Source organism: Nicotiana attenuata, unplaced genomic scaffold (genome assembly GCF_001879085.1).
Source record: "Nicotiana attenuata strain UT unplaced genomic scaffold, NIATTr2, whole genome shotgun sequence".
Lineage (NCBI taxonomy): Eukaryota > Viridiplantae > Streptophyta > Magnoliopsida > Solanales > Solanaceae > Nicotiana > Nicotiana attenuata.
This window is the reverse complement of record NW_017670299.1, coordinates 244,433-256,293: the sequence shown is the minus strand read 5'-3', so window position 1 is coordinate 256,293 and position 11,861 is coordinate 244,433.

Here is an 11,861-nt window from a genome sequence, read left to right as displayed (position 1 = left end):
CGCTGCTGCTGATATCTCCCCACAACATTTTCACACTCCACCCACCAAAACCACCTCATATCCCGCTCCTTTGACCACTCATGTTTTTGTAGCTGATCCGCCAGCTACCTTTCCTCGATCCTCTAGCGAGACTGTGTTCAAAGTCCCCGATGCCTAACACTGTGCTCCAGAACCAACTTTCAAGGTCTCGGATCCACACTCCCACGCTCCTCATTTTGAGCCTCCTGTTGAAACTGGAAAGCCTGCTAAGACGATGGAGTAAGATGAGATATCCAGGAAGGTGAAAATCTTAGAGCAGTCTTTAAGAAACATGCAAGGGATAGGGAGCCAGATGAGCGCGTCTTACAAAGCTTTGTGCTTGTTTCCCCGCGTCCAGTTGCCTACTGGGTTAAGATGCCAAAGTTTGATTTGTATGATGGGCGTGGAGATCCAGGAGCCCATCTAAGGGGTTATTGCAGTGAAATGAGAAGTGTTTGCAAGAAAGATGAATTGTTGATGGCACATTTCAGTGAGAGTTTGAGTGGGGAAGCCTTGGAGTGGTTTACTCGTCAAGATGTCAGTAAGTGGCATGCAAGGGGCGGCACTATCAGTTCAATGTAGACATTATCCCAGACCACTCTTCCCTATCTCAGATGGAAAAGAAACCCGAGGGAAGTTTAAGGGAGTTTTGGCTCAGATGGAACGAACAAGTCACTCGGGTCAGTTCTCCGATTGATAGAAAAGATGTTGCTGAGTCCCGCCAACGACAGGATCTAGTGGGGATTCCTACTAAACGCTTTCAGCCTCAATACCGACCCCATTAATATCCTCGTACTCCAGATAATCGTTCCCAATGCTACTTTCCTCCACAAAATCCCCAAGGTCATACCTCACATTCCAGAACTCTATCCACAATGCAACGCCATATGCTCCACACCCACGAGACTCGCAATGGCCTGCACCAGCTCCACAAATATCTTACCCGCCTCCTCAAGCATGTCAACCACCTACCCGTAAGAGGTTCCAACCGAGGCCGGAGTACAAAATGAAAAGGCAGCAGCAAAGAGAAAAGTCTTTCACTCATATTGGGGAGTCATATGCTAGTTTGTTCCAAAGGTTGAGGCAATTGGACATGTTGAAAGAATTTTTATTTTTCTCAAAGGTGCACATATTTCTCTAATGCCCCAGGGCAGAGTATAGAAAAGTTTTGGCATCTGAAAAGAGCAATCCAAAAGCTTATTGATGCAGGTGACATTACCGTGCAAAATCCAGATGCGGCCGATACTAGCCAAAGTCCATTGCATGTTCATAATAAGACACATATGGTGGGCATGATTTGTGTTGAAAATGAGTATGAGAACTCTTCTGAGCTTCTTGGAGGGCCACTTGTTGCAAAGTTTTCAGCGTTATCAGTCTCAGTTCCAAAAGTTGATCTTAAGAACGAGTTGGCAAAAGGGACCCAAAAGCTATTTGCTGAGGTCAATGTGATTGAAATTGGTAATGGTATTGGTAATATTGATGTGGAAATCAGTGGCTATGATGTTGATCTTGGTAATTGGAAAGACGCTCCCTTCTTGGTTACCCGGGGAGGAGTCCTGGTGGTTTATTTTGTTGTCATTTTTGTTGTCCGGGTTATTTCAGGGTTGTAATCCGGATATTGTCTTATGACTCAAACCCTTCTATCCATTTATTTTGCCTAGTTCGTTTAGTCATAGTAACTCGTTTAGTGTTGTCTAGGTTTGTTCCAGAGTTGTTACCCAGATTATTTTGCTTGTTTTGATGTTCAAACCCTTTCACCGTCTGTCTAATGCAATATTCTGTTTTTGTTATTTCTTGTCATTTTTTGTTTAGCTCTCTTCTCCTTTTATAGTTCTTTTCATGCTGGCTCTAGTGACATGACATGCACGCATAATTCTAGGCCTGGTCTTAAAAGTTAGTTTAGTCATGAAGCAATGAAACAATTTTGAAGATGATAGGGACATTTGAGGGAAATAAGTACAAATTTGGACACTTTGAGATCATTTAAAGCCCGAACTGTGTGAAACTAGGGAAGATAATTTGGGAAGTTAATAGGATGACGAGAATTTGTTGCAAGAGAGTGCGTCCCAACAATTTGAAGCGAGCAACTTTGAGTTCGAGCGCATCTCAAGTAACAAGATAAGCCAAGGGATTTTGCTCCAAACTGACGGAGGTATCCACTGTGAAGAAGAAATTACCCAACAAGAGTTATGTACTTGACAAGGCACTAAAAAAGTGAAAAGTATATTAGTGATATCAATGCTGAAGCTGTAAAAGAAATGTTGTGTGTGCTCTTCCTTTTTCATTTCAGGTTGCATGTGTTGTACTTAGCATTTTCAGGGATTGGGAGGCCCTCTTTCAGCTACCCAAACACTTATACCATTCGATACCCTTTTGAGCCTGTACTGATTTCTTTGACTTCCCCTCTTTTGGAATCAAGTTAGAGTAATACGAAAAAAAAAAAGTTCATGACCCCATAGGTTTATTTTAGAAAGTTCATTCCAAAAGGAAATTTCAAAAAGAAAAAGAAAAATAGAGATAAAGCAAAAAAAGAAGGAAAAAAAGAGAAAAAGGAAAAAAAAAGGAAAACGAAAAAACAAAAAAAGAAAAAAGAAAAAAAGAAAAAGGCAAATAGTAACAAAAAGTAGTCTTGTGAACTACGTTCGGCCTGATTCTTGTCACCACAAGATACGTATGCAGCCTTACCGTTCGATCGCACCAAATAAAATATTTCATATTCTCACGAAGTCGAGGGTGGGCAGTATTTTTTAGAAATTCCATCTCAAAAAGAAAAAGAAAAAAAAGAAACAAATTCCCTTGTTTTAGAAATTGGGGCAAAGTTTTAGAATGGATTCCAAAAGTTGTAAATAAATTAACCCCGTTTGTCTTAGTATTTTGAGCCTTTATGATATTCTTTCTTTCTAACCTTGTCCAAAAGCCATATTACAGTCCAAAAAAGACCTCCCAGATAATCATTGAGAGTGCCGAGTCAGACATGCTTGGAGCATACGATATTTCTATCGTGGTTAATACCTTGTCATCTGCAGAATCAGAAAAAAAAATGAGAGAGTCTTATCGGCGAAAACCTTCACAGACACCATAAGGCGACGGTAAGTTGAGAGAAAGAACAAAATGAGAGAGGCTTGATTTTCGGGCACTAGAAGTCGAATAAGGACCGTGAATCAGATAGGATAACCGAAGCATGGAATCCCAGTTTCACGACTCAGAGGTACAACAAGAGTTAAACGTTAGACTTGCTTGACAGATTAGGCCACTTAATCCAAAGGTGCATGTCATGGTTATTAGAGTTGGTATCCACATCTGATAAGTTTCTACTTTGTAGTTTTCTTGTTAGGAATCATCTCTTTCCATTGTCCTTTACTATATTCCTTTTGTCTTGTTTACTTCCTCTTCTTGAGTCTGTTTGGTCAGAACAAGTGAGAAATGACTTCAAAATTTGTTACCAGCTTTCCAGTTGCATAAAACGGAATCTGTCTAACACATCAAAGTGGCATAAGTCGAGAAAGAACAGTATGCGCACTGAGTGGGTGGCGATTGAGGTGCTTTAGGATTCATATGAAATACAAAGGTTCAGTATATGTCAATTCATGAGCACAATGCAACAGATAAAGGGTATTGGGTTTGAACGGATCAAAGGTATTTTCTGTGATAAGGGTGATAGAGAAAGTGGTTAGTCAATAAACAAGCAAGATCTTTCGAGTTGAAATCAAAGTTATCATGGGAAGTGAAGGAGCAACGCCCTCAAAGTCAAGGCCACAAACCAACTACCATGTTTGAACTCACAAGTTTTCTTTGTTTGAAACAGGGGCGGGAAATTTCGTTTGTTCCGGAGGAACCCTCCATGAGGAAAGCATGTGCCAGACAGGTTCGGCCGTAAATTCTCAGGACCCTCCTGGACAATGGGATTTAATTTCAAGTTTTCACGACCCTCCTAGATGACGGGATTTAAATTTATAGTTCTCAGGACCCTCCTGGATAATGGGATTTAGTTAAGTTTTTAAGACCTTCATCGATAATAAAATTTAGCGTAAGTCTTACCTTTAGGAAATAGAATTTAGCTTTGAAGTTTTCACTCTTAAGATGAGATTTAATTTTATATTTTCAGGGCCCTCCTGGATAATAGGATTTAGATTTTAAATTCTTAGTGCTCTTTTGGGTAACATGATTTGATTAACACTCACAGATGTTCCCAGTACCAAACTGGGGCAGAAAAGTTTCTTTTGTTTTGTCTGTTTTGTGGTAATGGCAGGCGCCCACCTGGAAAATAAGGGAATACATTTCAAGTTTTGGCATCAGGCGCCCACCTGGAGAACAAGGGAATACATTTCAAGTTTTGGCAGCAGGCGCCCACCTGGAGAACAAGGGAATACATTTCAAGTTGACACATCAGGCGTCCATCTGGAAAACAAGGGAATACATTTCAGGTTTTGGCAGCAGACGCCCACCTGCAAAACAAGGGAATACATTTAAAGTTTTGGCAGCAGGCGACCACCTGGAGAACAAGGGAATACATTTCAAGATTTGGCAGCAGGCGCCCACCTGGAGAACAAGGGAATACATTTCAAGTTTTGGCATCAGGCGCCCACCTGGANAGTTTTTGCATCAGGCGCCCACCTTGATAACAAGGGAATTCATTTTCAGTTTCAGCATCAGGCGCCCACCTAGATAACAAGGGAATTCATTTTCAGTTTTAGCATCAGGCGCCCACCTGGATAACAAGGGAATACATTTCGAGTTTTTGCATCAGGCGACCACCTGGATAACAACGGAATACATTTCAAGTTTATGCATCAGGCGCCCACCTGGAAAACAAGGGAATACATTTCAAGTTTTGGCATCAGGCGCCCACCTAGAAAACAAGGGAATTCATTTCAAGTTGAAGCATCAGGCTCCCACCTGGAAACAAGGGAATTCATCTCAAAGTTGAAGCATCAGGCGCCCACCTGGAGAACAAGGGAATTCATTTCAAGTTGAAGCATCAGGCGCCCTCCTGGATAACAAGGGAATTCATTTTAAGTTGAAGCATTAGGCGCCCACCTGGAAAACAAGGGAATACATTTCAAGTTTTGGCATCAGGCACCCATCTGGAAAACAAGGGAATTCATTTCAAGTTGAAGCATCAGGCGCCCACCTAGAAAACAAGGGAATTCATTTCAAGTTGAAGCATCAGGCGCCCACCTGGAGAACAAGGGAATACATTTCAAGTGTTGGCATCAGGCGCCCACCTGGAAAACAAGGGAATACATTCCAAGTTTGGCATCAGGCGCCCACCTGGAGAACAAGGGAATACATTTCAAGTTTGGCATCAGGTGCCCACCTGGAAAACAAGGAATTTATTTCAAGTCAGCATCAGGTGCCCACTTGGAAAACAAGGGAATACATTTCAAGTTTTGGCATCAGGCGCCACCTGGAAAACAAGGGAATCCATTCAAGTTGAAGCATCAGGCGCCCACCTGGAAGACAATGGAATTCATTTCAAGTTGAAGCGTTAGGCGCCTACCTGGAGAACAAGGGAATTCATTTCAAGGAATTCATTTCAAGTTGAAGCATCAGGCGCTCACCTGGAAAACAAGGGAATTCATTTCAAGTTGACGCATCGGGCGCCCACCTAGAAAACAAGGGAATTCATTTCAAGTTGAAGCATCAGGCGCCCACCTGGAGAACGAGGGAATTCATTTCAAGTTGAAGCATCAGGCGCCCACCTGGAAAACAAGGGAATTCATCTTAAAGTTTAAGTTGCAGACGCCCACCTGGAAAACAAGGGAATTCATTTCAAGTTTAAGCATCTGGCACCCACCTGGAAAACAAGGGAATTCATCTTAAAGTTTAAGCATCAGGCGCCCACCTGGAAAACAAGGGAATTTATTTCAAGTTTCCAGTCAGTAGCAGGCACCCACTTGGAGAATGGGGGAAGTCATTTCAGAATTCATTCCAAGTTTCAAATCGGAGGCAGCACGAGTTGCTTGTAGAATAAGGTTTTTACCTCGAGGCACGTCGGTTTGAGATGACCAAAGAAGAAGTCTCAATCTAAGATACAGAAAGAAAAGAAAAAGAGGGAAGTGAATCCAAATGCAGAAGCAGATGAAAAATGTGAGATGTTCAAGACATGGCTGAAGTCACGAGCACTGCATGTCCGGTCTTGATCCGAAGAAGCCGTGTAAGAATGAAATAACACCTGTAGCTAACAAGCATCAAGATTTAGATCAGAGTCCGCATGAAGAACCAACCAAGACTCAAGATCAAGCTTCAGAAGACTCATAGATAGGAATCTTGTAACTCGTAGCTGATAGGCTTAGTTAGTCTTTTAATCTTGATTTTTGATGTAATAACAGGTGCGCAGACCGGAACCTCGACGGAACGGCACCGCAATCGGATCTCCACCTCGCTATACTCCATCACTGTTCCTACTTCTGAACTACACGTGGCTTGATTCCTTTATAGCCAAGGACATGTAGGCAGCTCAGATACTAGGGCTCGGTCACATTCTCCTTTCTCTTAGTATTTGGTCTCTCTAAATAAGGGTCGGGTAAAAGAACCCGTCTCGTCGTTCTTTGTCTGAAAACTCTTTGTGTTTCCAGTCAAAGAGGGGCAGCTGTAGACATGTGATTTTTGACCCTCCCTGAGATTTTATACGTTTTTAGCGTAAATATTTAGTTTAGGTTTAATATCACTATTTTAAATAGTTTTGACTCTTTTACTTTATATTATCACAAAAATGAAAATTACAAAAAAAAATATTTTCTTTTATTTAGCTAATTAATATTTTATCTAGTTACTTTTAATTTATCTACTTTACATAAAATTCAAAAATACAAAAATAGTTCCACTTTGTTTTTAGCGTTGGCTGGACTTGCTCCGAAATTTTGAGGGTCCTCCTCAAAATTCTGTCCTAGTTTCTGATCTTAGGGGGGGGGGAATGGAAATTTTATTATGATATGACCGAACCCATAAGGTTGCCTACGTATCCCCTCTTAAATGGGAATCAGATCAAGCGTAGTTCAATTACTTCAGATGAGTAAATGTAAATAGTCTAAGCATAATATCTTTTGACTGCGTCTGAATTGAATTGTTTTGGACAAATTTCACCGTCCATTTCTGCAAGTATGAGTGCTCATCCTGTCAGTACCCTGTGAACCATGTAAGGACCTTGCCAGTTGGGAGAGAATTTCCCTTTGGCTTCATCTTGATGTGGGAAGATCTTCTTTAGCACCAACTGTCCTGGTGCAAATTGTCTTGGTTTGACCCTTTTGTTGAAAACTCTGGACATTCTGTTCTGATAAAGCTGACCGTGACATACTGCATTCATCCTTTTTCCGTCTATAAGGGCCAATTGTTCGTAGCGGCTCCTTATCCATTCTGCATCGCTGAGTTCGGCTTCCTGTATGATTCTTAAAGAAGGAATCTCTACCTCGGCCGGGATGACACCTTCGGTACCATGAACTAGCATGTAGGGAGTTGCCCCGGTTGATGTGAGAACTGTGGTGCAGTATCCCAACAAAGCAAAAGATAGCTTCTCATGCCATTGTTTGTGGTTTTCTACCATTTTCCTTAGTATCTTCTTGATGTTTTTGTTGGCGGCTTCTACGGCTCCATTCATCTGAGGTCTATAGGCTGTGGAATTCTTGTGCTTGATTTGAAAGTTTCACACATGGCTTTCATCAGAACACTGTTGAGATTGGCGGCATTATCAGTAACAATGGACTCGGGAACTCCGAATCGACAAAAAATACGATCTTTGACAAAATCAGCGACGACTTTCTTGGTTATAGCTTTGTAAGATGCAGCCTCTACCCATTTTGTGAAGTGATTAATGGCTACCACGATAAACCTGTGTCCGTTGGGAGCAGCGGGCTCAATCGGACCAATGACATCCATTCCCCAGGCGGCGAACGGCCAAGGTGAGCTTGTCGCATTGAGTTCATTCGGCGACACCTTTATCATATCAGCATGCACTTGACATTGGTAGCATTTGCGGACATACTGGACGCAGTCGGTCTCCGTGGTTATCCAAAAGTAACCGGCCCTGAGTATCTTCTTGGCCAAGACAAAACCATTCATATGCGGGCCACAAGTCCCAGCATGTATCTCCTCAAGTAGTTTAGAAGCTTCTTTTGCGTCGACACATCTTAGCAATCCTAAATCGGGAGTTCTTGTATACAAATTTCCTCCGCTGTGGAAGAAGTAATTGGACAATATCCGAAGTGTGCGTTTTTGGGTGTGGTTTGCATGCTCCGGATATTCTCCTTTTGCCAAATATTCCTTGATGTCGTGGAACCAAGGTTTTCCATTGGTCTCTTCTTCGACGTGAGCATAGTAAGCCGGCTGATTATGGACTCTTACTAGGATGAGATCAATGAAATTCTTATCTGGAGGCTGTATCATGGATTATAAAGTGGCCAATGCATTGGCAAACTCATTCTCAATTTTGGGTACATGCCGAAACTCTATATTGGTGAACCTCTTTCTCAATTCCTGCACATGGCGCATATATGGCAATATCTTGGAATTCTTTGTGGCCCACTCTCCTTGTACCTGGTGCACAAGCAAATCTGAATCACCAATTACCAGCAGCTCCTGAATATTCATGTCGACTGCTATGTTGAGTCCTAGTATGTAGGCTTCATATTCCGCCATGTTGTTAGTGCAGGGAAATCTGAGTTTAGCAGATACCGGATGATGTTGACCTGTTTCTGATACCAAAACCGCTCCAATGCCTACCCATTTGAAATTTGCAGCTCCGTCAAAGAACATCCTCCAACCGTCGTATGCTTCGGTAATGTCTTCTCCTACGAATGACACCTCTTCATCAGGAAAATACGTTTTCAAGGGTTTGTATTCTCCTCCAACCGGATTCTCAGCAAGATGATTTGTCAATGCTTGTCCTTTGACCGCCTTTTGAGTTATATAGACGATATCGAACTCACTCAACATTATCTGCCATTTGGCCAACTTTCCGGTCGGCATGGGTTTCTGAAATATAAACTTCAAAGGGTCCATCTTGGATATGAGGTATGTGGTATAGGCATAGAAGTAATGCCTCAACTTCTGGGCCGTCCTGGTCAAAGCACAACATGTGCGTTCTAGCAGAGAGTACCGTGCTTCGTAAGGTGTGAACTTCTTACTCAAGTAGTATATGGCTTGCTCATTTCTCCCTATCTCATCATGTTGTCCCAGAACGCATCCGAAGGCTCTATCCAATACAGATAGATAGAGTAGCAAAGGTCGTCCCGGCTCTGGCAAGACCAAGATCGGTGGTGTGGACAGGTATTCCTTGATTTTGTCAAAAGCATTCTGACAGTCTTCGGTCCAGCTTGTCTCGGCATCTTTTCTCAACATCTTGAAGATGGGTTCACATATGAATGTGGACTGTGCTATGAAGCGATTGATATAGTTGAGACGCCTTAGGAAGCTCATCACGTCCTTTTTGCTCCTAGGTGGCGGTAATTCCTGAATAGCCTTTGACTTTAGACGGATCTAGGTCGATCCCTCAACGACTGACAATGAATCCTAGTAACATTCCTGCGGGAACCCCGAATGCACACTTTGCGGGGTTTAGTTTCAAGTTGTACCTCCTCAGCCTGTCAAAGAACTTTCTCAAGTCTGCTATGTGATCTGCGGCCCTCTTGGATTTGATAATGATGTCATCCACATACACCTCTATTTCTTTGTGTATCATAACATGGAAGATGGTTGTCATGGCTCTTATGTAGGTAGCCCCAGCATTCTTTAGACCAAATGGCATCATCTTGTAGCAGTATACCCCCCATGGTGTAATAAAAGTTGTTTTCTCCGCGTCCTCTTCGTCCATCCAGATCTGGTGATAACCCGCGAAGCAATCTACAAAAGATTGGAGTTCATGCTTGGTGCAATTATCGATCAGGATGTGTATGTTTGGTAGTGGAAAGTCGTCCTTAGGACTTGCTTTGTTTAAATCACGATAGTCAACACATACTCTGACTTTCCCATCTTTCTTCGGAATTGGCACAATGTTGGCTAATCAGGTTGGGTACTCAACCACCCTGAGAACTTTGGCTTTGATCTGCTTTGTAACTTCCTCCTTGATTTTCAGACTCATATCTGGTTTGAATTTTCTGAGTTTCTGCTTCACTGGCAGACACATTGTATTGGTAGGTAACTTGTGAGCCACTATGGACGTGCTCAAACCGGTCATGTCATCATATGACCATGCAAAAATGTCCTCATACTCCCTTAAGAAACGAATGTACTCTTCCTTTTCTGTTGGTGATGAGTGAATGCTGATGCGAGTCTCCTTGACGGTCTCGGCGTCTCCCGAATTTACTGCTTCGGTTTCGTCCAGGTTGGACTTAGGCTTATTCTCAAAGTTTTCAACCTCCCTAACAACTTCCTCGGGTATCTCGTCTTCTTCATCAAAATCACTATCCTCATGTTATGTTGCCTCATTACATGTCACAGTCACCGGTTCATCAGGAAAAGTAATAATAACGCTGTAGAAAGAAAAAAAATAGAAAATAATAATGAATAATAAAGAGCAATGCATTTGATTAGAACTAAAAAAAACATCCAGGCAAGTACGACTAGATGGATCGAGCATTTATTTTGAAACAAATGAGTCTTGAAAACAAAGTTACTAAAAATCTTAAATGCCTAGAATGGCTAATAAAATTTGCCAAGCTACCCAGGGACTCGGCAGGCCCGGGATGGTGTGGCGGTCCAGTTCCTAAGAACAGCTCCCTTCTCCACAGTCTAAATAGTGAGGCCTTCTTCCTCCTCCTCCTCAACTATTGCACTGCATTGTATCATTTATTCTGACTTTTCCTTTACTTTTAGGATCACTTGGAAGAGGAGGATGTGGAAGACCTTTAGGTATGCTGATGATGCCAGTATGAATGAAGCAACCTTAGGGGATGGGAATAAAGAATGAAAAGAAAACAAAAAAGGTAAACAAGTCAGTAGGGGTTCTGAAGTTTGCAGTATTTAAACACATATAGCAAGAATGTAAATTCAAGTCCTAATTTGGGAGCCTTGTTGTGCCCGAGGTAGGCTTAGAGACAAATAGATTTGGAGAACTTTAGATGCCAGCAAATGCCTCATTTCATAATATGAAAAATAGACGAATCCCAAAACGACACTAAGAGATAATAGAAAAGTAAGTCACTATTGGCACTCGGCCTTGTTACATTTTAGGAAAGAAACTAAATCTAGCCTATTTCTTCCCCTGATTCAATCTTCCTGACTCCATCGTACAGGTTCCCTAGCTCGAGCAGACCCAGCAGCATCATACTGCTTGGCTGAATGTCTAGCAGAGAAGGTAAATTGCCCAAGTACTTTCTCATGTGTTTCTTGTCACTTGAGGAAAGGTCCTCCCTCCAATCTAGTAGTAATGGTGGAATGTTGCTGACCATGCCGAATCCGGGGACCTCATGCCTCATTTTTTGCAAAACAAAAAGGTTAGGACCTTCTCCCCTACCAGACTCGACTATTGTACATTCATGATTAGCATATTGGCATTTAGTTCTCCAAATTAATGCACAGAATATGATTATGTCCGTTGGGATTATGGAAACCCCGTTGGACCTTTGGACAAGGCTCGTCTAAAAGGATTATTATGTGGACAACATATTAATCTGACTAGGTTTGACCATGATACATGCACAATTATGATAAGAGTAAGGTTACTATGGGGGTCTAGACAGGTACCCTCAAGCGGACAACTTGAGGGGAAAAGGCACGGAACCGTCGACTGAACCGCTGATCGACTACTTTTACCGCAAATAAGCCTTTCCGAATTTAAGGGTAATAAATTGGAAGAGCACAATAACTCATCAAGCTTTGCCATAGGATTTGATACGCACGAGTGGATT